Source organism: Delphinus delphis, chromosome 7 (genome assembly GCF_949987515.2).
Source record: "Delphinus delphis chromosome 7, mDelDel1.2, whole genome shotgun sequence".
Taxonomy (NCBI): Eukaryota; Metazoa; Chordata; class Mammalia; order Artiodactyla; family Delphinidae; genus Delphinus; species Delphinus delphis.
The window spans coordinates 5,719,189-5,746,060 of NC_082689.1; the positions used below are offsets into that span (position 1 = coordinate 5,719,189).

General features: G+C 53.8%; 1 protein-coding gene across 2 annotated transcripts in view; it reads right to left on the reverse strand.

Annotated features, from left to right (window-relative positions):
- Nucleotides 1–25,813, reverse strand: part of SH3BP4 (SH3 domain binding protein 4) — a 94,942-nt gene extending 69,129 nt beyond the window's left edge. The window contains exon 1 of one of the 2 annotated variants that reach the window (XM_060015880.1): nucleotides 25,711–25,813. The gene's annotated coding sequence lies outside the window, so the exon portion shown is untranslated. Of the gene's footprint in view, nucleotides 1–11,916; nucleotides 11,993–25,710 lie in introns of those variants that run through there. The other variant, XM_060015882.1, reaches the window with a different exon arrangement.
- Between the last annotated feature and the right edge of the window lie 1,059 nt (nucleotides 25,814–26,872).

Genomic DNA, 26,872 nt, shown 5'->3' on the forward strand with positions numbered 1-26,872 from the left:
CAATAAGTGGGACCTAATCTCCCAGCCGCGACGCCTTGGCCAAGACCGAGGACCCATGGGCCAGAACTGGAAACGCCTGGAAAACAGTTCTGCAAATTATCGCCCAGGACTGGATTCGGGAAGTGCCTCGCTGGATTTCTGAAGCCCGTGTGGGCAAGTAAACTGGGAGGCAATGTTTGCAATGCTCACAGCCAAGAAAGGCTTATCTTCCAGAAAATTCAAAGAACTACGATACGGTAAGAAAAATAGGAAAAACCATGAAAACGATCTTCAGATCAGAAGAAACTGGAGCGGCCAATAAACATTAGTTTATGGCTGATAATGAAGAAAGCATAAATTAAAAGCCCTCTCACCTCCGTCAGGCCTCCTCCCAAAACGAACAGTCAGACAACGTCAGGGATGGAGGGACGGTGAGGACGTGGCACCACATGAATGACCTGGAATGTGGCTGGTGGGACGTGAAGGGGACACCCTCCATCCCATGGCCAGATTTGTCCCATAGATGGGTACAGAGATGCTGTGCTGAAAAGGTGACTTGTAACAGCAAAGTGCTGAAAAGAGCTCTGATCCCCAAGAGCAGAAGGAATAAGGAAACTGAGGTCCAGTACACGGAAAACCATGTCAGAGAACTGCAGCTGTGGACCTCAAGAACACGCGAGCCAGGAGGGAACACTCAGAAGGGCGTCCATCAGTTACCTACTGCTGGGTAACAAAAGACCACAAACAGGAACCCAGGTGTGACTTAGCTGGGTCCTTGGCTTCAGGCTGCGGTCAACGCCTAGGCCGGGCTGGGGTCTCACTGAAGGCTCGACTGGGGAAGGTTCTCCTCCTACACTCCCATGCTTCATGGCAGCGCTCGGTCCCTGGCTGGCTGTTGGACTGAGGGCCTCAGCTCCTTGCCATGTGGGCCCCTCTATATGGAAGCTTGCTTCGCCAAAGCTAGCCAGAGAGAAAGTCCGTTCTCAAGAAGGACGTTATAATCTTACGTAGCCTGTTCGGGGCAGGGACACCCATCACTTTGGACGAATTCCGTCAGTTAGAAGCAGGTTGCTAGGCTGGCCACATCCCGGGGAGGATGACACAAGGCTGTGAATGCCTGCAGGCGGGGACCACAGGGGCCACGTTAGGGATGGCCAGCCACAGACAGAGAGCGCGTGGCTCCATTTACATAAATGAGAAGATGTGAAAAACAAACGATATTGCTTAAGGAGACGATGCTAGCTAGCTATGCTGTACAACTATAAATAGCAAGGGAATGACAACCACAAAAATCCTGAGGGACTACTTTGAACACCTATATGGCATATCAGATAAAACACATTCGGAAGGGGGCAGGTGAGAGGGTGTCGGGATTGGGGAGGGGCAACAGAACTCCAAAGTCAAGGGTAAAGTTCCACTTCTTGGCCTTGGTAGAGGCTATACCAGTCTATACGAGTGTTCACTGTTTCTGCAATTTGCTATTCATCCCAGATATTTAAGTTTTATTTGTATCTATTCAAGATTTAGGGACCACATGGCTTGGCCCCTGATACCCCACGGAATAGAAGGGGCAAAGCACTGCAGGGCTGGGATTGAGCCACTGCTTCCCGTTCGCCTCGCCCTGCGGAGAAACAGACCAGCTGTGACCTGAAGTAGGGCCCCACCTAGAAGTCCTCCTCCCAAACCAAACTCACAGGCCTCCAGCTTCACCTGGAAGCCATGTCCTCCTGGGCTGGATTAGGACTCTCAGAATTCACCCCACCTCTTCCCACTCACTCCCCTGCAATTAAAGGCGCAGGTCCTAGACGCTGCTGAGCTGGGCTCTTCACTAATCCAGGGCTCCCCACAGGGCCCTGAAATGCCCTGTGATTGTGGGGTTTGTCCCTCTTCAGGCAGCAGAAAACAAGAACCTTTGGTTGCTGGAAGTTGGGAGTGACCCAGACCACATCCTGTTTGGCTACGGCATGGATTCAATCATGGCAATATCATGGAACAAAAGAACTTTCTACGCGGGCTGATGGGCGAGACTGCAGCCTGCAGCAGGGAAGGAGCCCAGCCAGAGGTCAGCGCACAGGGTGACCCTGTTCGGTGAGCACACACGGCCAAGTAAGTGCACGCCAGCTGGGCCTGGGGGGTCGTGAGGTGCAGGGAAAGGGTATCTGGTCCCTGCTGCCCACGGACGGAAAGCAGACTGTACAGGGAGCCCTGCCCTTTGCCCACGCCCTACACCCCCGGACGCAGCGGGCTCTCAAATACTTGTTGAATGAATGAGTGACAAAGCATGTTCCAGATGGAGTGAGGAAGGAAGGTGAAGCTGCTCTTGGCCGTGAGAGCAAAGCCCGAGGACCACGGCAAGGCGGCCACCCTGCTCCTGGGGCTCCTGTCCCACAGCCGGCAGAGGCACAGGGAACATTCAGTACCGAAAAATCAGGCTCTCTGTAAAAATCCTCCACAAGCTGCACAGCCTGCTTGCACTGAAGAGCTGAAAAGCCCAGAAAAGGTGTTTTCACAGCACACCCGAAGCGTGTAAGGAATCTGGAGGAGTTTCTTCCAGGAAGGCCTGGGGAATGTGGTGGTATTATCTCAAACGGGGGATGAGATCGGCACACCTGAGTTTGGGAAGCAAAGAGTGAAGAGAGAACCTTTGGGAAAGCCCAGACAGCAAGGAAGAGGCCCCTGGTGGGGTCAGAACACCGAAGCGGCCATCCCGGCTCTACGTCCATTACGTACGTGAGCCTCCGGACCCAGCGCTCGTCTGAGAGAAGGGTGACCCCAGAAGTTCCCAGGACCCGGAGCTCACCCAGTGCAGGGACCCTAAGCTCCGGTTTGATGCTCGTCCGTGTAAACACATCGGCTGGGAAACCCCACCTGAGCAGGTGCCGGGCTGGGTGGGTTGCCCGGGGTCCAGAGGCGCAGCTCCTACCCTCGTCCCACCAGTGGGACTAAAGCAAGGAGCAGACCTGCCCTCATCTCTAAAAAGGTGCGAAAGGGGCCTCCCTGGCAGTCCAGTGGTTAGGATTCTGCGCTTCCACTGCAGGCGGCACGAGTTCGATCCCTGATCAGGGAACTGAGATCCCTCATGCTGCACGGCATGGCAAAAAAATTAATTAAAATAAATAAATAAAAAGGCGCAAAAACGGCATCCAAATGGACATCCAACTCGCAGGCTGCTGCGGGGAGCGCATGGTACACGTGAAGCGCTTAGAACAGCTCCGGGTCCTCGGTCGACACTACACAGGCGCTCGCGGTTTTACTCTCTGATGAGGGACCACGTGTGCACACAAGGGCCGCCCAGGACGGCTGCCATCTCTCCTGCTCTCCCACCTGCCAGCCCCTGGTCGCTTGCCAGCTGAATCTCATCCCTGTTCTCACGTTCAGGCTTACCTCCCGATGTATCCACCTGAAAACATTGCAGTCCCGGCCCCCAAGGAGAAGCACGAACCCCACTCCTTGCAGAAGTCACCCCCCACCAGCCCAGACTGAGCCTCTGCCACTCAGAGTGCGGTCCCCACGCCGGCCACCTCCTTCCTGTCACTCGGGAGCTGGTCAGGAACGCCCGGGCGATTCCTGGGCACGTAAGATTGGCCGGAGGACGGCAGGTCCAGCTGGAGATGTGGACATTTGTCCCCACGCCGTCCTGGAGCTCGGTCCTCTAGGAAAGCCTTCTGGCCTAAGAAGATTCCAAGCTCCAGGGCATGCAGGGGCCCTGTGCCCGCGTGCGTGTGTATGCGTGTGCATGTGCGTTCAGTGACTTTCCCAGTGCTGGGCGTGTAACAGCGCTCACTCCCTGAGCCCTGACTCACCGCATCAGCAGAGAATATCTAAAGGAGCAGATGCCTCGATGCAGCCGTGCATGCTTTAACCAGCCATCTTCGGAGGAGAGACACTCTCACCATCTCATGCCATTTTCCATGTATCAACCCCTGAGCCGCTAACAGGATTAGGGGGACCCTCGGTCACCACTGCAACTCCCACCGCCAGCCTAATGCTCCACATTCTGAATTTGAGAGCAGTTTATACACAGGCCCATTGTCCCCGCTGCTCTGCTGCCTTTCTCAAGTTCACCTGGCAGAGATGACCCGTGTTTGTGTTTGGAAGCCGGCTGCCTCGCTGGCTGGGAGAGCAGCTCACCGTTCAAAGTCTGGTCCAGGAGAGAACAAAGAACACGCTGGCCGGAAGAGACAGGCCATGGCCTGACCTCGAGGGGGCTGGGCACCATGTTTGGCAGAAAAGGCAGCTACTAGCCCGGGTGTGGAGGCCTGGGCTTCTCCCTGGCAGGGGGCGGCCGGTACCACTGGCCGGCGCTGCAGGGCACCCTCCGGACACCAGCTGCGGTCACTGTGCAAAGCAGATGCAAGAGCAGAGGGCCATTCCTGGCCTGAGAGCCGTGCCATGGAACCCCTGCCACCCACTGGCCTTCCCTTCCGCTGCTTTGTCTCTTTTCTAAAATAAACTTTCTTTCAGAATAGGTTTAGATTTACAGAAAAGATAGCACAGGGCATTCCCATACGCCAACCAACACCTAATTTCCCAATGATTAAATCGTGCACTAGGACAGCCCGTTCGCCAACCAATGAGGATGACACGTTATTACGATCTAAAGTCCGTCCTTTGTTCAGATTCCCTTAGTTTCTCCCTAATGTCCTTCTTCTGCTCCAGGATCCCATCCAAGTGCCACATGACATTCAGCCCTGTCTCCTGAGGCTCCTCTGGGCTGTGACAATTCCATAGACGCTCTTTGTTTTCAACGACCTTGACAGTTTTGAGCAGGACCAGGCAGGTAGCTTGTAAGTGTCCCTCAGCTGGAATGTGTCTGATGGTTTTTTTCATGGTGAGACTAGGTTTGTGGATTCAGGGGACGAAGGGGGCAGAGGTGAAGTACCCTCATCACACCATATCAAGGGCACGTACTGTCAACAGGACTTGATACTGGTGATGTTGACCTTGGTCACCTGGCCTGGCCTCTACGAGCCCCCTTCTCCAGGTCCCTCCCTCCTTCTGCGCTGAAAGTCCCCCTACATCCATTGCCAGCCAGAAGGGCCAAAAATACAAGCTTTTCTATTTATTATAAAACAAGCAACAGAAGTGCTCAGCCCAAGTGCAAGAGAACAAAAGCCTAGCACGGCTGCAGGAAGCTCTATGAAAAGGCTTCTCAACCACACACACACTGCCCTCCGCTCTCCTGAGGATTTAAGCTGGCGACTCAGAACTTTCAGCTGACTATAACATCAACAGGAAGTCACAACCTGAGAGGCCTGGATAAATAAATAGAGGTGAAAACCAGGCCCGTATTTATAAAAAAGCAATTTCTAGGAGAAGGGCCCAAATACCACCTGTCCTGTTTGGGCCTTTATACATACCGGGCCAGGTGACCTGGAGGGCCCCCCTGCACGGATGGATGGATTACCTGATGAGGTCCCTCAAGTCTGTGGGCGTCCTTCAGAGGGGTCACTGGATGAGAGCTGGGCCCCGAACCCTAGGAGACGCCGGCACGTATGGGGACATACACCGTCCCTGACACTGAACTCTGCCCCAGACCCCTGTGCTCTGGAGTCATCAATCAGTTTAGAAAATTGCTCAGCGTCTGTGTGCGACCTGGAAACTTTGGGTGGAGGAGCCCCGAGGATGAGACGGGAGGAAAGAAACACATCCTCTTTTAGCTCCTTTCTGGAAGAGAAGCAGCAAAGTGGCTGGGGGGTGGGGAGGGAAGAGAGAAGCCTCCAAGTCAAACCACTTTTGTTCGATTTTTGACCCTCAAAGTTTGGGGGAACTTCTTGATGCCTCGGTTTCCCCAAACGCTGCATGAAGAGGCTCACAGTGCCTGCTTCCTAGGTAGGATTCTAGAACCAGGCATGAGCCTCCAGGCAAAGGAAGGTAAAAGCTGGTTACAGGATGGAACTCAGGCCCTGGATGGAAGGGGCCCCAAGCTCGGGGGCAGCAGGACGTCTGGGTTCAGATCTGCCACGGTGGCCTTGGCACGTGACTGAACTTCCCCAGGGAAGTTTTTCCAACTGTGAAAGTGACAAGGGGCAGCAGCTGCGGGCAGAGGGCTCAGTACTGCGCTGTCCCAGAGCTCACAGGCCGGAAGGATTCCTGTTGGGGAAAACAACTCAACCCAAACCAAGCTCCTTTCTCCCGAAGAGCTCTCCACAACAGAGCTGCTGGACACTGGCAGGCACGGCCAGCTCTGCACCAAGCCAGTCCCAAGGAATCACCGTACCCCCAGCCAACACACACCCACGTCCCTGCCCTGTCTCCTCGGGGGGCCAGGCCGCTACCAGCTGGGCTGAGATGTGAGCCAGGCACACTCCATACGCGCCTGTGATCGGGGTTAAGTTTTACGATTATCCCCATCACAAATCACCACGTGTCTCGGGCAGCAGGCCTGAGCGGCTAAGGATGAGCTGCATGCCCCGGGGTGGGCACACAGACTGGCTCAGAGCCACCTCAGTCCTGCCGCTCCTCCCACCCAGCGGCCAAAAGCAACCCAGTACCTGCCAGTGAATGGGGAAGCTGGTGGGGGGGCTACAGAGAAGCCGGAGCAGCTGTGCTGGGCACGAACCCCTCACTCTTTCTGAGCTAAGGAAGCTGGTCCACGCAGCGAGGGAGCAGAGCTCCAGCCTCGCGGAGCAGCTGAAGGGCCAGCCCATCAAGGCAGGAGCCTCAGGGCCAAGTGGAGCTAAAGATTCCAGAAGCTTCTGGGCTCCCAGCAGGCCTGGCAAACCCAGTTGCACTTCAGGTTAACTGTTAGCCAAGGGCTGCGAGTCCACAGGGCCGCCCACCCTACCCGCCCCCCACACTGCACATTTTAGGGGGCAGCAAAGGATCCAGTTCACGCCTTTCCTGAATCTCCAACTGACCCTCCCCCAGGTGAGGAGCTGACCCACTGAGGCAAGTGAAAACATTCCTTCTCGAAGGTTCCAAACCACACCTACCAAAGTGGACGCAGGAAAAAGACTTCCAGATTGGCTCGCACTCGGGTGGGCAGTGCGAGCTACAGTCCCCAAATTCAGGCTTCAGAAAAAGGAGGGGTCTCTGGGAAGCGTCCAGCTGAAGGGGCGAGGCAGCCTCCCTGTCCCAGAGGGTGTGTAACGTGCATTTCTTCTCCGGAAGCTGGAATCACTTTCAGCCTGGTGCCACCGCAGAACAGGCAGTGATGAGATAGCTCCTTGCCGGCTCCGTTTCGGAACAGAGCACCGAAACTACCAACCTGCAGCTCATCCTGCAGAGAAGCGAAGGGAAGGTGCTTCTCCTGCCGGAGGACGCCTGCTACAATTCCACCTTAGGCAGCGAGGCTGGGAGGGAGATGTCCAAACTGGAATGCACAGGAGTGGGTGAGCTACTGCTTTCAATCAATGCAGGGGTCGTGAAGAAGTGCTGACGTCACCTCCTCAGACCATGGCACTCAACTCGTCCCAGGGACGGCTAAGGAGCCGCGTGGCATGGGTGACACTGGTGTGGCCGGAGAACGCTGTTCCGCACAGCTGCCGAGTGAAAAAAGGCTGCAGGAGTGAGCACGAATGACCCCGTTCCTAACACCACGTCCGTGTGACAGTGAGGGGTGACAGGCAGTCAGATGACTTTTCATTTCTCCTGCAGGCTGTATTTTCCAAATCTGTGATAAGCATGGATTACTTGTAAAGAAACAGAGAAGACAACCGATGGCCCCTCTTTCAGAGGCACTGGGTGGCTTCAATTCTTACATTTCAAGTCTACAGGGTGACAGTCGTCACAACACACTTGAACTATATCGACTCTTTAAACAACCCGCAAAGGGGAACGTGGCTTTCTGGGATGAATGCGGGGAAGGGGGGGTGGGGGCGGGGGTGTGCCCACTTTTCACAAGGAACTCCCCCTTCTAAATGGTCTATTCAGAAATAAGCTCCCCCAGCACATGTACGTGGGAGAATCCCTCAAACTCTGCATCAATCCACTTGAGTTTTCATTTTTACCACAAGTACCTATAAAGAAAAAGGCGCCTCAAAAACGCTGTAAAGAAAATCTAACTAAATACTGTTTAAAAGGGGCAGGCTAAGCCAATAAGCGTAGGAAAAGATGCTCGGTACATGAATCTTTAGAGAATGCAAATCAAAACCATGGGCCGTCACCTCACACCCCTTAGGCTGGCTACGGGCAAAAAACGGAAACTGACAAGTGTGGACGAGCATGGAGAAACTGGAACCCTTGTGCGGCGTTGGTGGGAATGTAAACTGGTACAACCGCCGTGGAAAATGGTATGGAGGATCCTCAGAAAGTTAAACATAAAACTATCCTATGATAAAGTAACCCCACCTCGGGGTATCTGTCCAAAGGAAGTGGAAGCAGCATCTCAAAGAGATATCCGCCCACCCACATTCACAGTAGCGTGATTCGCAATGGCCGAGAGGTACAAAACAAATGTCCAAGAACAGAGGGATGGATAAACAAACTGTGGTCTCTCCATATAACAGAATAGCTTTCAGCCTTAAGAAGGAAGGCAGTTGTCACGTGCTACAACCTGGATGAACCTTGAGGACATTATAAGTGAAACAAACACCAGTCACAAAAAGACAAATACTATATGATTCCACTTACATGGGCTGTGTAAGAGTCAAATTCACAGAAACAGAAAGTAGAACGGTGGTTAGTTAGCAGGTGGTGCTAGGGGAGAGGGGGAAATGGGGAAAAGTTTAATGGGTAAGTTTCAGTTTTCCAAGACGAAAAAGTTTTAAAGACCTGTTGTACCACCATGTGAATACAATTTACACTACTCAACTGTACACTTTAAAGAACTGTTAAGATGGTAATTTTTTTTACTAGGTTTTTTTTTTTTAAACCACAATTCAAAATAAATAAAATTTTTAAAAAGAGAGGGAGGGGGCTTCCCTGGTGGCACAGTGGTTGAGAGTCCGCCTGCCAATGCAGGGGACACGGGTTCGTGCCCCGGTCCAGGAAGATCCCACATGCCGTGGAGCGGCTGGGCTCGTGAGCCATGGCCGCTGAGCCTGCGCGTCCGGAGCCTGTGCTCCGCAACGGGAGAGGCCACAGCAGTGAGAGGCCCGCGTACCGCAAAAAAAAAAAAAAAAAAGCAAGATAAATGCGCTAATATCAATATGATTAAAACATGAATATAAATTTGGAAGATCAATCATTATAGCACTGGGGTTTAAAATAATAGATAAGCAGGGACTTGCCTGGTAGTGCAGTGGTCAACGCTCTGCACTCCCAACGCAGTGGGCCCAGGCTTCGATCCCTGGTCAGGGAACTAGATCCTGCATGCCGCAACTAAGAGTTTGCATGCCGCAACTAAGGAGCTGGCGAGCTGCAACTAAGACCCGGTGCAACCAAATAAGTAAGTAAATAATTAACTAATTAATTAATTAAAAACAAAACAAAAGCCCACTTTGAAGAGGGCTTAAGGAACAGAAAAATAGAAAATGAAAAAGAGGGGAGTAGGAAACCTTTGCTTTTAAGGCTGGAGAATTTCCAGAGAATTTCTCTTTCAAAGAGTTGTGGGTGGGGCTTCCCTGGTGGCGCAGTGGTTGAGAGTCCGCCTGCCGATGCAGGGGACACGGGTTCGTGCCCCGATCCGGGAAGATCCCACGTGCCGCGGAGCGGCTGGGCCCGTGAGCCATGGCCGCTGAGCCTGCGCTTCCGGAGCCTGTGCTCCGCAACGGGAGAGGCCACAACAGTGAGAGGCCCACGTACCGCAAAAAAAAAAAAAAGAAAAGAAAAGAGAGGGAGGTCCTATACAGTAGCCTATTTTGTTTTCTTCACGTAGTTTCTGGAATTTCAGTCTGGCAACGCCCCGCGGCAGCACACATGGAACTCCTCTCCACTGGGGCCTGGGGGCCCCACAAGACAGGTCCAAAGCAGTTTAAAAAAAAGTCTCCTTGCCAATCGCTTTACGAGGCAAAAAGTGATCCTGACCCCTAAAGCTAACAAACCAGAAAGGAAACTATACCTAAGCCCCGCTTGGGAATAGACTCGGAAACCTGAGCGATACAGGTCGGCAGAAGAATCCACAACACAATGGAATTGGCCCTAGGAAGGTGGTTAAAAGCAGAGACACAGCCTGCTCCAGTGGGGACGAGTGACTCACTTTTCACTTGCCAGGTGTCGGTAATATTTGGAATTGTCACAAAAGCACTCTATTCTGACGATAAAACAATTTAATAAGCACCGTGACATTTTGAAAAAGCATCATCTAAGGAATGGTGCCATTCAAGACATGGGTTCCAATGGGGGTCGCTCTAAGCTGGGCATAGAGTCACCTAGGATGCTTTTAAAACGAAGGACGCAAGGGGCCCCTCCCAAGGCCAACTGACTGTAAGGGAGGGACCTGAGCAACCCTCACAGGTGAGTGTGATGCTCGGAGCACGAGAGAAGCCCAGCTGAGGTACAGAGGTTCACCAAGACCCCCCCTTAAGTTCAGGAGCAAAGGAAGGATGGCATGCAGGCCAGTCCTCAATACCAATGACTGCGACGGTTGTGACCAACGTAGCTGGAGCTAACACAGGAAGACATTAGGGGTTACAGTGAGTGAGAGAGAGAGAGAGAGAGAGAGAGAGGGAGAGAGAGAGGGAGAGAGAGAGGGAGAGAGAGGGAGTGTGTGTGTGTCTGTGTGTGTGTGTGTGTGACATTTAGCCTGAAGGCCTGAGGAGGAGGGTCCACACGCATCAGGTTGGGGACCACTGTGGCGTCTCAGGGACCAGCGGGCAGCTGCAGAGACGGGCAGGCCAGACAGAAAGCTCGAAGGCCGGCCTTCCAGACCCAACGCCGTGCTGAAGAGCTCAGGCTTACTCTGTGAAACCAGGAAGGCCTCGGAGTGTGCAGGTCAGGAAGAAACACGATCAGCTTGTGTTCTCAGTTCTTGGCAAAGGGCAAAGGTCATGGCTGAACCGTGCCCAGCACGCTGAAGCCGCCAGGCGTGTCTGCTGAGGGAACCAAGGAATGAGCAGCAAGGACGGGGTGGGGTGGGGGTCGGCCTCCCAGGCAAAGGCAGGTCACAGAGCCACGCCAGGCACAACCGAGGCCAGCACCCAGCGCCATGTGACCACGGGGTCCCACCGAAACCCTGTCCACGTGACAACACACAACCTCCCAGACGCACAGAAGGGACCGAGCGCTGGGGAGGGGGCCCCGAAAGTCTACAGGCCAGGCTCTGACTGCACCTCAGTCATCCCCAGATCCAAGTGTTACAGAAAATCCAAGCACACTCAAGACTGCAAACCCCAACTGATTAGAGAACCAGAGAACTCGGCAGCATCACCGATGCAACGTCACAGGAGGAAAACGGCGCCCGTGGACCCTGGGAAGAGGGGACCTGGGGGAGGAAGCCTGGCTGAAACGCTCACTTTGTCCGGGGAGCAGCAGACCCGAGTCCTGACACGGCTCTCAACACGCCCCAAGCACTTACAGCAGGAATTTCTCCTTTTCAATGAATGTAACTAAGCCACGGGCCACGGGTCTGCCTTCCAAACCACAGTCAGCAAGAGGACACGAGAAGCAAGCCCTTCAAGGAACAGGGCAGCAATGGAACCGAGCGTACGAGTTAGTACAACAAACGTGAATCACCCAGGAAGGGGCTCTAACCCAGTGAGGAGAAGCATTTGTCTCTGCGTGAAACACACCTGAAAATGACCCAGAAGGGGTGACAGTAAAGCGGTATCAGAAAAGGTGAAATTCAGGCCACAAACACTGAATACACACACAAGAGCATTTTTTGATTGACAAAATGGTGAAGCGATCAAAAGATCCAATTATGCTGAAAGAACAACTAACACGTACGAAGGAGAAGCTGCTAGAGTTGATCCAGAGAACTTGACAAAACCGCAGTCACGTCGGGAAACAGGAGCCCGACCCTCGACTCTGACAGCGCAGCAGACAGAGCATCATCTGGTTACAACGTGAAACATAACATAATCAACGAGCATAATTTAAATGATCCACACCCACCTCCACGTCCTGGAGAAGATGCAAAAGGCCGTGTGAGTATCCAAGGAACACTTGCAAACACTCAGAAGCATTCTTGACACCCGAAAAACTCTCCAAATTAGAAAACTGTATGGGACAGCCCCTGGCCCCAGTGCAGTCAAACCAGAAGTTAACTAGAAAGTAAGAGGGAGGAAAAAGGGGAAAATAGACAAGGAAAAAATAAATACTTAAACAAATAACTCTTGGGTTAAAGAGGATATTAAAATAGAAACGAGAGATGCCTTAGAAAACAACAAAGACGGCACTGGGGTCCACCTGGCACCAGGCACTCAGGTGATTCTCCAGAGTACCATAGCACGGAAACACCACTGCAAACCCACCCACCCCACGGCCCACCAACGGTTCTACTGATGTTGCTACTTCCAAATATTCCCCCATGAGTTCAAGCGGCCAAAGAGGCAAGATCTGGAACCTTTCATCAGTCATCACTGTGGTCACCAAGGTAACCGGGGTCCCAGATCCCTTGGTGGACCAAAGCCCACCTTTCATCCCGTCAGCCGTGGATGCATGGGTCCCAGAGGACCAGACGGCCACCCTCGCTTGACGGAGGGAAGTCCAGTGCGGCTCCTCCGTGGCTGGCAGGCAGGAAAACCGGAGGCACCATGACGGTAAGCAGGGAGCTTCCCATACTGCACTAATTCTTAGTTGAACACGTCATGGCTAATCAGAAAAGCACCATAAAACAGAGTTACTTGAGTACAAGCTCTTTAGGTACAAAGATTTACCTCTAAAACATTTGCCACGCAGAGTCATGAAGACACCTTGACCGAATGTCTGGCACAAGGCCTGATGGGCGCAGATCTTGATAAACGACAGCTTTGAAGGAGGCAGGAGAGGACTGGGCCACAGCAGGAGGGCTCACATGTGTGCCGAGTGTGACAGTGCAGTGGGGGGGGTGGATTGAGACCCCCCCCTTCCTGCCCAGCTCCCCTGCCGCCCCCCAGCATTAAGGTCTCTCCTGTGCTCAAGCCTTGGCTCCGGCTGGGGGTCGGGAATCGTCCCCGTCAGACGAGCCACCTGGCTGTTACCTGCCCATCCTCATCTCACCTGAGACCTCACGTTCCCTGACCCGTCCGCCTCCCGCCCCCGGCCTGGTTCCCATAAGCACCTTGTTGGCCCCAGGATTTCCCCGCCTGGGGGAGACCTGGCCCCCGGTGCGGAGCAGAACAGGTAAAAGTTGATGGCTCAGACCCAAATCCTGGCTTCTGCACTCATGGGTCAGACAAGTCCCTTCCCCTTTGGCACCCTAGCTTCCCTGTGATCCAGACATGCTAAGTGTCCCTCCCATCATAGGATGGAAAGATGAATCGTTTAGAGGTAAAATGCTGAAGACGTTGGCTGGCATACGGCATATGCTACTGGTGTCCTAATTATTACCGTCGTTATGAGCACAGCATAAAGGTGCTACGCAAGAACGCCAGACAAGGACCCAAAGGAGAGCGGATACGAAAACACAGTTTGTTAGCAAAGTGGGATTACGTATCTTTGTACTACTCCTATTATCAAGGGTAATGTCAGCTTCGTTAAGGAGAGCATGTATGCTTTCTCCACGGACAGGCAATGTCTACATTAGTTTGATACGGGCACCATTTGCCATCAATGAAAAGAACTATTTCCGAGGTTTCTGATCCTTGTAATTCAGAGGAAGATGAGAGAGTCAAGGCACAGGCATCCTCAAATGCAGGATGTGAGAAAGAGTCGATATAACATTAAAAACAAGATGCCGCTGTCTAAGACGGGCCCACAGGGGCGAGAAGTGGGAGGCGTGTGGCAGCGCTGATCTGACAGGTGCTCGTGAATGAATACCCTCCAGGGCAACGTCTGGTTCTGTGTCATTTTCAATGCACTTAATCCTCCCACTCCAATAGTCCACGTATCCACAGTGGGACGGCTGCATGTACGGCCTGGCATTCATGTTTTGGGTAAATAACCCCCTCAGTGAATATCCAGGCATAGAGACCACATAAAAGTTTACTCCCTGGTATATTCTGATACTTGCTGTGTCCATGGACACAATAACTATCCTCTTGGTTTCAGTTTCATCATCGGTTAAGACGTGAACAATGCCACCTACCCCTCTGCGTTTTGGGAGGATCTCATGTGTAAGTGAGAGGACCTGGTACACTGACTGCCTGTAGGTCTTTTACAAATATTAGCCGTCATTTCTCCTTTTTCTCCCCAAAGCATGTTAAATTTACAGTTTACTTTGTTTTGTTAAAGACAACGGAGGGGCTTGCGGTTGGGTGGGAGATGACAGCCCCAGACCTGCCCACCAATTTTCACACCCAAACCACTGTTATTTCTGTTCACTCCCTTCCAGCCCTGTGTGCAAGCTCTACAGAGCTGCCCGTCTGCAAATTCCCAGCACTAAAACCTGAAGGCAAAGGACAACCGCAAACAACCTGACATATTCAAAGTCACACACGCTCAAGTTTTCCCCTTCTGCCTAATTTACAGTCATCTGCTAAGCCGTAACGGCGTGTCCTGAATGCCTTACTCACCTGTTACTCTCAGGCTGCCAACACCGGACCCCCAAGGGAATCACTGCTAGTCTTTCCACGTTCCTGCTCATCAAAATAACCCCGCTTCTTTCCAGAACAATAATGACCCTCAATTTAGCAAGCAGCCAACTTCTTGACAATTTCACTAATGACAGAAAAAGCGGTGTTTATGACATCATTTTCCAGCTTTCAGTTCTGTTCCTTTTAACCTTGATAAAGTCACGGTGTTACCCCGAGCAAGTTGAGGACAGCTGGTTGTCCGACTGGAGCAGAAGTTTTTCCCCAGAAGTAGACACAGGATTAGCCAGGTTAATGTGGGTTAGACACAGAAATCCTCCACAAGGCCAGCAAACTCTGCAGCGACCAACTCAAGTGGGGTAGAGAAGGGGGATGTCAGGAGGGGAATGACTGCCCGGCCTGGTGAGGTTTGCAACCTGACAAGGAAAACCAGGACTCGCCCTGCCTGTGCTCCCGAGCCGTGTCCTGGGGGGACAGCCACGCTCAGAGACCGCCAGGGACTCAACTGACCAGGGCAACAGAGCCGTGTCCTGGGGGGACAGCCACGCTCAGAGACCGCCAGGGACTCAATTGACCAGGGCAAGGTGCTCTCATCTGTCTCACTGGGTCCCTCTGATGTTGTTTTATCTGGAAAATCTCCACACCTTCATCAGTACCTTTTCCTTTCTGGAATATAAGATGCTGGGACTCTTTTAACGACCCGACAGTTGGCTCAGTTTCTAAGTATCATTTTGGGTAAGAAGCGTAACTCTTAAAACTGAACACGTTGGTCATTTAATCAATCGGATGATTCTGTGAGACTCTCACAGCAGGTCAGGAGGGAGAGGTGCCCCGTGTGGGTTGCAGAGTGGGGCGCCAGGAGCCCCAGGAGGGGAACCCAAGGCGGCTGTGGGGCATCAGGGCTGTGAGAGGAAGGCACGGTCATCAGCTCACGTCCCGGGCCCCTTGCAAGTCAGGCTCACACGTGTAATCGTCTTCCTGGTGGCCTGAGATAAAAGTTCAAAGCTGACTGAAGCCCAGAAGGACCTGCCCTTCCAGCCACCTGCCGCCTGCCTCTCACATCTCCACCCGGTACTCCCAGAAAGCCGGCACCCCTATCGGTTCCTGGCACTCACTCAACCACCCGCTGCCCCCAAGTCCCCCCTGTGGGCACCACCCAATTCCTTCCAGTCCCCCTACTTAGTAGGGCTTCTTTGGGGAGCCAGTCCCGAACCCCAGCACACCCGGGGAAACTTGACCTCCTCTCCTGGGGCACTGGTGGCCGATTCCCTGCACAGAGGCTGTCCCTGGTGGTCTCTCCATCCCCCCAATCCCCCACAGCCCATCTGGCACACACTGGATTCGGAGTGAGGGAGGGAATGAATGAGTTCAAGTCAAACACGAGCTAACGGGGGGCGGGGGGGGGGGCTAGGGCAACGTCCCAGAGAGTTACAAGAGGGCCTGGCTCTCAAGCCCCCCAAAACTCCATGAGGTGGACCTGGCACCCAGAGCAAACAGCCAGCACGAAAGGACAGCCCGAAAAGTGCCGCCTCATCTACCACCAGTGAACAATGACTCATGGATACCTCGGAGCCAGGACAGAGGAGGCAGCCAGGCCCCCTGCAGAACCACACGCAGGACACAGGCCAACAAATATTCCGCCCGTAACTCAGCCTCCCTCTCCTGCCAGAATGAAGAAGTCCTGTGACACCAGACCACAGCTAGAAATCAAAATTACAGCCTTACCATCAGCAGAAGGTACTAAGTACTTTCTCCTCTTACTGAACCCAAAGGTCTCAAAAAGCAAGTCTGTGCCGTCACCGCGTGCCAAATCAAACTGCAGCTCATCAAGGGACGCAGCTCCAGGAATCACTCAACACCCACAGTGACAGGACCCTGGGGAGCTTGGAGTGCCAGTTCCTGAAGCTGAACGCGTGGAAATCGGACTCGTCCGCTTCTGGGAAGGAAATCGGACTCGTCCGCTTCTGGGAAGGAGTGAGCCCTGAAGACGCCCCCCAGAAACATCTCCTAGGTTTTAGGACACACGGTTTCCCCCATATGTTACTGTTTCTGAAAGTGGCATGTATGTGCTCTCCCTAAAATTGAGATGTGCACTTCCAACCCCTGCCCACGAAGCTCACGATGCAGAGAACATTAGCACTCTTGATGATCAGAAATCAGTTCCCCCCAAAGGAGTCCCAGCAAGGCTAAGACTGGTCTCAAAGTTCACCAAGTCTTCTTCAAAGTACTTAATACCTTCCACTGACGGAACTTTCCTGACTATCACTACCTTTGGACATGCTTTTCTGAGCAGCAATTATACGGTTCACTCAACCATTAATATAGTTACAAGTTCTTTATACATTTTAAGGATAAAAGAACAAAACTCATTGGAAGAAGAAGCTTGCATGTATTGAAAGATGTTCACTGCAGTGCTGTTTATAATTTCAAAGTCACTGGAAACTGCCCATGAATGCAGACTTGTTAAAGAGGGTGCATCCCCGAACAAATGTGACGCAAAGTACAGGATGCAAACCTGTACTTATTGATCTGGAGATATGTCAACAATTTTCAATAAAAAGCATAATGTTCATTCAACAATGAATGATTGATTGAAGGATTACTACACATCAGGTATCTAGTGAACTAAAAACAAGTTCCCACTCCACCATCCTGTTTTGTTTGGAAGAGTCTAGATTTACATGTGAAAATACCTGAAAGACACAAAAATGCCCAGAGCAGTTACCGTGAGTGGCAGAATTCCACTGATGAAACTTTTTTCTCCTTTTGCATTTTCTAAGGTTTCTAAGATGAACATACGATTACTTGAGTAACTGTGGGGGGGTGGGGGGGACTTAAGCAGACAGGGTTTTTTTAAGAAAAGAATGAAAAATCACAGCAAACTCTTCCCCTCTTCCCATACAATTCATATATCTAGAAAGGACGTATGTTGAACACAAGATGCTTCACCTCCCTCCTCCACCCCCCAAGGTAGCTAGGGCAGGTAAGGCCTTCTTGCAAAGAGGCACAGAGGCCTCCAGCCACTGGCTGCTGGTCCCCCCAGCCTACCAGCCAGGGCCATTCTGGATCCCAGGTCTCGGACTGGGGTGTCACTTGCTGACTCCACCCCTCTCCTCACTTGTCACCTTCCAGTCCGTGAAAACTTATTTCAGCTATTTCTGTTCCCTGACGATGCATTGGGTACAAACAACAGTGTTTAGAAGAACACGATGGATGGTTAGTCACTTAATTCTTGAATCACCTACAATGAATTTCAGTTGTGCAAATCATGTTGCTTCATATTTGATTGACGGAAAAGAAAGAGCCATGTGCAGAAGACTCCAACACGGGCCTGAAATGTGACCAAAATTTGAAACGTTGGTTTCCTAATCCAGCACATAAAAGTGAGGGAGCCAAAAGGCTGCCGACCGGCACAAAACCAGAATAGAGCTGTCCTCCTAGAAATGTCGGAAACGCTGACTTCCGAAGCCACAAGGGGGAAAAACCCACAACTTCTGCAAGAGGATATTTGGGACGGGATGATGGGGAGGAAAAGTGAGACCAGACCACAGTAGGTGACTGCTTTTACACCATCACTACCGCCACCACAGGCTGCCCAGGGGCCCTGGATCACAGGCCCTGGCCCAGCCCTTCACATGAATTACTTATATGTGCTGTCAATACACCAGCTCCAACCATTATTCCCAGTTAAATTCAAACACGGACCTTTATTTTCTACTTCTGTAAGGGACATATACAAATATTTGACACCACTTGTCAAAACGACGCTTCTCAGGGTAATTTTAAAACGCTTAAAGGTACCTGCATTTTTCAGATACTCCATTTACAGATGGTCCCTGACTTACATCTCTTGACTTTACGAGGGTGTGAAAGCAACATGCGTTCAGTAGAAATAGTACTTCGAATTTTGAATTTTGCCCTTTTCTGGAAGCTAGCGTATGTGGGTTTGACGCTTTCCCATGATGCTGGGCAGGGCAGGGAGTGATCACCGGGGCCAGGAACCGACACACCTAAAATGATTCTGCACCCCGACAATCATTCTGTTTTTCACTTTCTGTACAATATTCAATCAATTACGTGAGATATTCAAAACTCGATTACCAAACAGGTTTTGTGTTCGATGATTCTGCCCAACTGTCGGCTACTCTAAGCGTTTGGAGAACGTTTAAGTTAGAGAAGGCCAAACTATGATGTTGGGTAGTTTAGGTGTAATTAAATGCACTTTCAAATGACGATATTTTCAGCGTACGATGGATTTATCGGGACACGACCCCATCCTAAGTTGAGGAAGAGCTGTATTTCTCTGTATCCGAAAGCTATAAACATTAAAATCCTTCCCAAAAGGGCCACAGCATGAACGGGTAAAAAAGGCGGGAAGCCGGACTCAATGAAACGGTAAAGGGCAGAGCTGCAAGGGGGCCACTGGACAGCGTTTACAAGTCAGCTGATCATCATTCACAGAAATTACTTCTATCCTTTAGCGTCATTTTTAGCTGTGAAGATGTCTAAGAAGGCTCTCGGCGCTGCGGCTGTCCGGTCCCTTGGTGGGGCACCACCCTCGGTCTTCATCCTGGCTGGTCCCTCTTCACTCACCGAATGTGCTGTCTGTGCAGCGAGGATGCAGAGATAAAGACGCAGCCCCATGCCTAGCAGAGCCCCGCCTAGGGGGACAACGGACAGGTGAGGAAGCAGCGGTCAGCTCCTGGCCTGGGCAGTCAGGAAAGCCTTCCTTGAGGAGCCTCAGGGAGCTGGGACTCAGGGGCAAATGAGGCCCCCAGCCAACCCCCAAAAAAGGCTGGTGAAAAGGCACGGGGGCGAGGGAGTCGTCTAACCAGTTGCTCCCAATGACAACCACTCACACCCACCTCTATCCCTGACAGTCCCCAGGGCCGCCCACACCCCCTCACTGGACCCTCCATCGCTCCGCACTGGTCCTAACACCCCGTCAGCCCCCAGCCAGGCCTCCGCAGCCCGGAGCATCCCAGGCCCTCTGACTCAGCTCTGGGTCCTTCCTGCCTTGATATCCTCAAAAGACAGTCCTTTTTCTTTTATCACTAACTCAGTGGCCTATACCCCTTGTCCTTGGTTTTCTAGAAGCTTCCCCACTACCACAGTCACATGGCCCTAACAAGCCAAACCCAGTGGCCCCTAGACTTCCGGGGGTTAATTCTCTGATGATTTGTAACCAGAACTGTCCTGTTTGCACGGAGCTCCCTTCCCCCACCCCCCAACCTTCTCCTCGGCTTCAGGGACACGCGGCACACATTCTCCCACCTCCAGCTGCTTCTTTCCCCCGCCCCCTTGGCCTTCCCGCCCCATCTTCATGGGGTGACTGAGAAGCGTGCTCCCAGGCCCACTCCACACTCAAGGCTGCGGTGAGCTCTTCCACGATCACGGGTTCGGCTCTAAGGAAGTGAGGCCCGAGCCAGCCCTCTCTCACACGGGTGACCCCTGACCAGCAGGGCGGACACTGCGTGTGTACAACCCAAGGGTGATGCCTCCTTAAGTCTGCACCTGAGGGCCTGGCTGGCCCCTTCCTGCTCACAAGCCTGGCTCAGAAGTTCAGTGACACTCCCCTTCCCACGCGCCTGCTGCCTCTCAAGGAAGTGCTTACATTTTAAATAATTGGTCTGCTAATTATGACAGAGAAAAAGTAATCAGCTTACGTGAGCAACCAAGCTCAGACGCGTGAAGAGCCCTCAGCCGTTGAGCTTCTCCTTTCTTCACTTGGACGGTCCTGGGAAGCTCCTCTAGACGCCGGCTCTCTGCTGCGACATCCGAGGTCAACTCACCAAACCCACCCAAGGAGCCATCTCCCCAAGGAGCGCTCTCTCACTTCATCCTGAACCCCCCCTTCCTCCGCAAAGACCCGTCTCCGTTCCAGACCAGCAGAAGCAACCAAGGCAAAACAATGTCGTCCGTCACCACGGAGGAGCCACCGGAGTCAGACTGGCGACTGGCAACTGGGAACATGTGGGCCCTTCCTCCACTCCGAGGCTTCTGCTGGAAAACCTTCCCTCACCCCGCACGGAAAACGTTCAACTCCTTGGCCTCAAATACAGGGTCTGCCATGCCTAATCTCAAACCACACCTCTAATTTTCTTCTTACGCAAATTCCCTACATCCGTGGAGTTCAACCCTGGATACACACAGAATGCCGATTCCACTGGGCAGCTTTTAAAATACCCCAGGTGATTTTAACGTGGAGTCTGAGTTCTGAAGCACTCTACTCTTGCTGGCCAAACTAGGCTACTCGATGACATCCAAATCCTCTCAGTACGTATAGCTCCTGGGCAGCCATGGCCCAAGCAGAAGCCCAGGCAACCATTCCATCCATTCTACAAGGGGGGCTGAGCTGCTGAGCTCAGTGCGATGAAAGGCAAGCTGCAGCCCACTCTAACTGGCCACACAGATTGTCAAATACTCAGTAATATTGCCAGACCCGACTGGCAGCTTGAAATCAGCCATGGTGGGAGGATTTACACCAGGGCAGTTGACGGATGCTACCATCAAGACGCTTTGTTTTTTTCCGGGGAGCAGGTTGCCCAGCACACTTCGGGCTCAGGGACCTGCAACGTGGAAAAAGCCACGAAAGGGAACGTGTGAATTCCTTCCAGGCCTACAGAGCTTAGGAGGCTTCCCTGTTTCATAAGAACAGGGCAGGGTTTTCCTCAGTGAGGCAGACTGGGAGAACAGGGAAGGGGAGAGAGATGGGAGGGAGATCTAGTAAGAATATGGAACCACAAAAATCCTTTCTCGGAAAGGATTCTTTTCAATTTGTTCAGAAGAGTTGGGCTACCAGGCATCAGCTCTGAGAGTTCCCCAAAGACCTAGCTTTAATGGAGCAGGTAGGAATAATCTCATTAGTATATCCTTTATTTGATTGTAAAGTGGAAGGCAGACCCTTAGCTTACATTTACTCAACAGCCTTTCCATAACCTTAATCTTATTCTAGTAACCTCATCTGCCCAGAATACCCTCTTTTCATGGTACAAGGACAAACTTCAGAGCAGATTCTGTCTGAGTTGTCCCACCTCCAAAATCGCAATCTTCCAAATACATCAAACTTTACCTTGCAGACCGGGCACAAGGGCACGGCTCCCGGGGAGCAAAGGTGCCAACGGGTTACTTTCCGTTTAGACGACGAAGATTCCTAGGGTTTAAAGATTTCATCACCTTTTTTTGGTCATTGTGTAAGGGAGGCAGGCACTCTGCTATCTCCATCCCTGTGTCTTCACGCTTCCGAAGTTGTGACCTGTTTCTTTCGTTCTGGCACACTGGGAGTTAGGATGAAGGACTCTGGGCCCAGGCAGGTCCAGAATCAAATCAAGCACTTACTGGGACGATTAGATTGGAGCAACGACTTCAATTCTAGCTTCCCTGTAAAATGGAACCCCTAGCTGTTTCTGCAAGGATAAAAGTGTGCACACCGGGGCTTCCCTGGTGGCGCAGTGGTTGAGAGTCCGCCTGCCGATGCAGGGGACACGGGTTCGTGCCCCGGTCCGGGAAGATCCCACATGCCGCGGAGCGGCTGGGCCCGTGAGCCATGGCCACTGAGCCTGCGCGTCCGGAGCCTGTGCTCCGCAACGAGAGAAGCCACAACAGTGAAAGGCCCGCGTACCGCAAAAAAAAAAGTGTGCACACCGGACCTGGTCTATCACAAACCCTCAGCAAGCTATGCCCGTTAAAAAACAGCCCGAATCTCGACTTAAGTTAGTTGAACTCAGTACACCGTTCTATTCCCACGAGCCCATATTTTCTTACTGAAGGTTTGGGAAGCTACTTTCTACACCTGGTGCATGGGAAGCAGTGAGGCACGATAAGGAATTTCACCCTTCCTAGAAACACATCACACACCCTGTTTCTAAAATACCTTCGGCATTCTCTTGCCTTCTAAAGGCTGAACACCGCGACACCCTTTCCCCTGAGACGCTGATACTCATGGCATCAGACACGTGGTCCAGGAACACACGATGCCCTCGGGGCCCACGGAGAAGCAAGCTCGGGCTCCCCGGAAGACCCTGAGTAAGTAGCTGGATGGTTCCCTTGTGTGTGAGGGCTGGCTGAACTGTTTTTTTGTTACTCTCCAGGGTGTGATGGGAGAACATGGGACTTCTATTGTGCAAACAGCTGGGGAGGCGGGGGACCCAGCTCGCTGGAAGCCCAGTGCAACACTGGATGGCCCCCGGGTTCCCCTCCGGGCCACGCAGTCACAGTGAAGTCTACTTAGCTGCACGGTGACCCTTCCTAGTTCCTGGTTATCAGGCAGTGACCTCAGGGCAAAGAAGTCCTAGTGTCCATCTCCAGGGCCTTAGGAAATATCCCAGGGGCCTGAATCCAATTCTCAGAAGAAAAACTGCAACGTGGTCCAATTCGGGTGTCGAATTTGAAAATAACAAAGCTAAGGGAAACCCACGTGGATGGAGCAAGGCCCACTGGCTGAACAACGGCTTCTCCTCAGTTGAGTACCGGGCAGGCACATGGCTGGTTCCTCAAACACAGAGCCATGGAGGTTTGCCCCGAGCATGGGGTGAGGTCAGCCAGGGCCCAGCACAGCGGTTAACTCCTAACCTTGTTCGGGCCAAGGGCTCCCCTTAAGAAGCTGAGGGAAGCCAGCTGGCCTCCTCCCCGGGAAGAAGGAAGCGCACACACCCTCCCACACTTCACAGGCCTGAGTGCCAGGATTTAAACTCAAGAGTGGCCTCCCAGAACCCGGGGTGCAAACCCCATTGACGTTAGCAAGTCTTATCCTCACACTAGAACCATTAGAATAAGAAAAAGGTCTGTTGAAGCAGCCGGCAGGAAAACAATTCCAGGCTGCTGGGTAACCAGAAATCCAGTTAGCAAACAGCAGCAGAGAAGAAAATCCAGGAAGACTCCCCCTTTCCCCCCTACGCGGAGAAAATTCGGGGCACAGTACTGAGAGCTGACGAGCCCCGGAAGGACACTTATTAGCAACTTGCCCAGACCATTTTCTGGGTCCCCCCTGTGTCTGGGCTGTGGTCAGCTACTAGACATTGGGCAGAACAGAGTGCTGGTGGGAGCGACAATAAAAAAAAATGAAACTATCAAATGACAACTGGAGCCCTGGAGACCTGCTAAAGAAAGAGGAGCTTCCTTCACGGCGGCTTTGCAAGGGGAACAAAAGGCAACCTGTGTGGCACCTCCGGCTTTCGGTATCAGACGTTAACAAATGATACGAGTTTCTCCCAATTGTTTAAAAAGCCCCGTAAAGCACGATGCCAGAGGCTTGGGACAACAGGAAAAAAATTAAAGCTCACAGAAGCTTCTCAGGCACCGCAGATCTGAGCTAGTCATTGTTCATTTCGTAAACAAGGGAGCCATAAAACAAATGCCTAGGAAGCCAGGGCTGCTCGCAGCCTGAGCCCTGCTCCCAGGACTAACTGTTCCCTCTCGGATCAGCAGGCCTCAGCATTCTGGATGGCCGGGCATCAGGCCTGTGAATCCTGGGGCCCGTCTGAACGTCAAAGCCCCCTTACACATCTGCCCACGTGCAGAAAGCAGACAGGCAAGGTGGATTGGGGAGTTCTGTCTCCTTCCAAGCCCCCCATTTTCTGAGGGGCTTAGCCTGGGCCGACTGTACTGAGCAGGGAACCAGGAACCTTCTCCAGACCCCACCAGTCACTCCTGGCGCCCGTTTCCTGGTCAGGATGGCCAAGTAGGAGATAGACTGTTTTATTTGATGACGAAAGCAAGGGACACTCCCAGCCCCGCAAAGTACAGCGGCTGTCCACCCAAGGGTGTCAAAACGCTTTGCAAACCACCCATTAACTTTTATGGTGCTCTGAGCAGCGGACTGAGAATCATTACCTTCATTCTTTCAAGGCAAGGAACCAAAACCACAGCCGATCCAGTCTGAGCCAGTGGTCTAGCCGACTGCTGGCTTCTCTCTCCACGACTCCAGCCTACAGAAGGCATGGAGAACACCACACACTGGCAAGGGGACTCAGCCTGAGAAGGGAGCCTGGCCGATACACCCAAACTTTGGTGCTCGGAGACAAACCCATTTAGAAGGGTGGGAAGGGGAGAGTTGCACAAAGGGATTGCTTTCATTTAGTCAAGAGAGGCTCCACTGGTAAACTTATCGATTAGATCGGCAAGCCTGTGAAATGTGACTATCAAAGAGTGTAAATACTGAGGCCGGTAGGAACTGTGGGATCAATGATGGTTTGTTTTACTGTTTATACTTCTGATTTCTACCCAGAGAATATATTGCTTTTGTGATAGGAACAAAAGTTATGCGAACTTCTTACTACTGACAAAGCACACGGTACCGATCTGCTGCACTAACTTGGAAAGAATAAGCACGGATAAAATCCAGCCCGGCGTTCCCTTTTTAAATCTCATTGACCGGTGAGGCTCCACCGGCCTCTCCGCACGCAGGAAGCCCGGCCGCCGTCCCGCTGCGCCCCCCTGGCGGCACCGCCGGCCGCCCAACACCCCGGGGAAGGGCCAGCGCGGCCTGGTCCCACTGGCTGCACGACCGGCCCCGGGCTAGGAGTCGCCGCACTCCAAGGCAGGGATCCTACAGACCACCAATCCGCACCGCGGAGCGGGCTTCCCGGGAAACACCACTCAGCAACGTGCGTCTCTGCCGGCCGTCCCCACCCGCCCGCCGCCGGCGCTGTCACCTCGCGGCTGCTCGGTCCCCGGACGGCTAAGCCAGAAATCGGGGTTTTCATTTCCATCCTAAAATGAAAGGTCTCCGAAGAAGTTGAAATATGCATTGTCACCAAGTTTAACCCGGGACCGCGCGCCCTTCCCTCCTCCCCAGGGCCGCGCCAGAGGAAGCCCCGGTCCCTCCAGCCCTCAGAGCGCCCAAGACCCCCGAGCCGAGCGCCCCGAGGACGCGTCCGGTCGCCGAGGCGGGTCACCCTTCAGGGCCAGCCTCGGGAACTGCAAGGGCCAGGAGAGAGGGATCCCCCGGGCGTACGCGGGGGCCATGAGTGCCGCTCCGGGTCCGGAACCCCGGCTCGCCCGCCTGCGCCGGGGTGACTAGGTCCCCCAGGAGCACGAGGGGCGCGAGAGGCTTCCCGAAGCCGTCCGGCGCCAGCCGCGCCCGGGCACGCCGGAGCCCCGAACTCAGGCGGCAGGGGAACGAGCAGCGCCCGCGAGGCGTGCAAACCCGCCGAGCCCCAGCAGGCGCCGCGGGAGAGAGGCTGGGAGCGGGGCTGGAGCGGCCCGCAGGGGACAGCCCGGGGTGCAGCCTGCCTACCTGGCTCGCATTGCGTCCCACGGGTTCCTGCGGCTCGCCTCGCGGTCTGAGAGCTCTCCCGGCCGGCGGCGCGCGCGGATCCGCGGGAACCACCGCGCGGCGGCGGTGGCGGCGAAGGGCCGGGACAGCCGAGAGTGCCCCGAGCGCTTTGCCCCCGCCTCCGCGGGCGGAGGGTGGTCCCCGCACCGGGGCGGGGCCGCGGGGGCGGGGGCGGGGCGCGGGAGACCAGGACCAGGGAGCCAGCTGCAGGGGTGGTCTCCCGACCCGGGCGGGGTCCAGGGGGCGGGGGTTCGGAGGCGGGGCCGCGGGCGAGGGGTGGTCCTGCGCCGGCGCTGGGCCTTGGGCGGCGGGGGCAGAGTCTGAGCCGAGCCCCCTGGGGAGACTGGGGTGGGAGGAAAACCTGGAGAAGGAGGTGACGGGTCCTAGCCTGGGCCTCCGGGAGGCAGGGGCGGAGTGTGGACTAGCAGGGGGAGGGGCAAGCTCAGAGGGGGCGGGGTCTAGAAGGCGGCCGAAAGGCGGGGCGGGGTGTGAATAATTAGCGGGCGAGGCTATAGTGGAGGGGCGGGGCCTATCTGAAGCTGCCGAGGGGAGGGCGGGGGTGAGGGGTGGAAAAGCAGGGGGTGGGGCCGAGCCTTTGTCGCCTGGAGGCTGGGGGAGGGGCAAGCGGCGACGCCTGTTGGCGGGGGTGGGGTGTGGTCCGCGGGGGCGGGGCGAGGGCTGAGGGGCGTGGCCGAGCCGGGGCGCGCGGGGAGGCCGGGCGGGGTAGCGCGCGCAGGCTAGGTCTGGCGCCGCGTCTCCCCGAGCCCCGGCGGGGATCCGGCCTGGGCGTCTCCTCCTCTTCCTCCTTTAGGCGCCGGCAAGGGAGCGAGGTCCAGGCGGCCGGGCGCCCCCGGGATCGTGGTCCTTGATACCGAGCAAATCTAGAAGTGGCTGTTGCATATCGACATTTTGGCAGCGCTCATAAGCCCCTGGCATCTCCATCCTCCCACTCCTTCACTGGGAGCCCCAAGCGGAGACCCCTGGGTGAGGTTTGGATCCGCAAGCTGGCGTTGACCAGGCCGCGGACGGTGGCGCCTAATTCTCAAAATCCTTCTTACAATACACTTGTCTAGGACCGTGGAAAAAAAGCAGGTGCGAGACGGCGGACCAGCGCAAAGTTTAA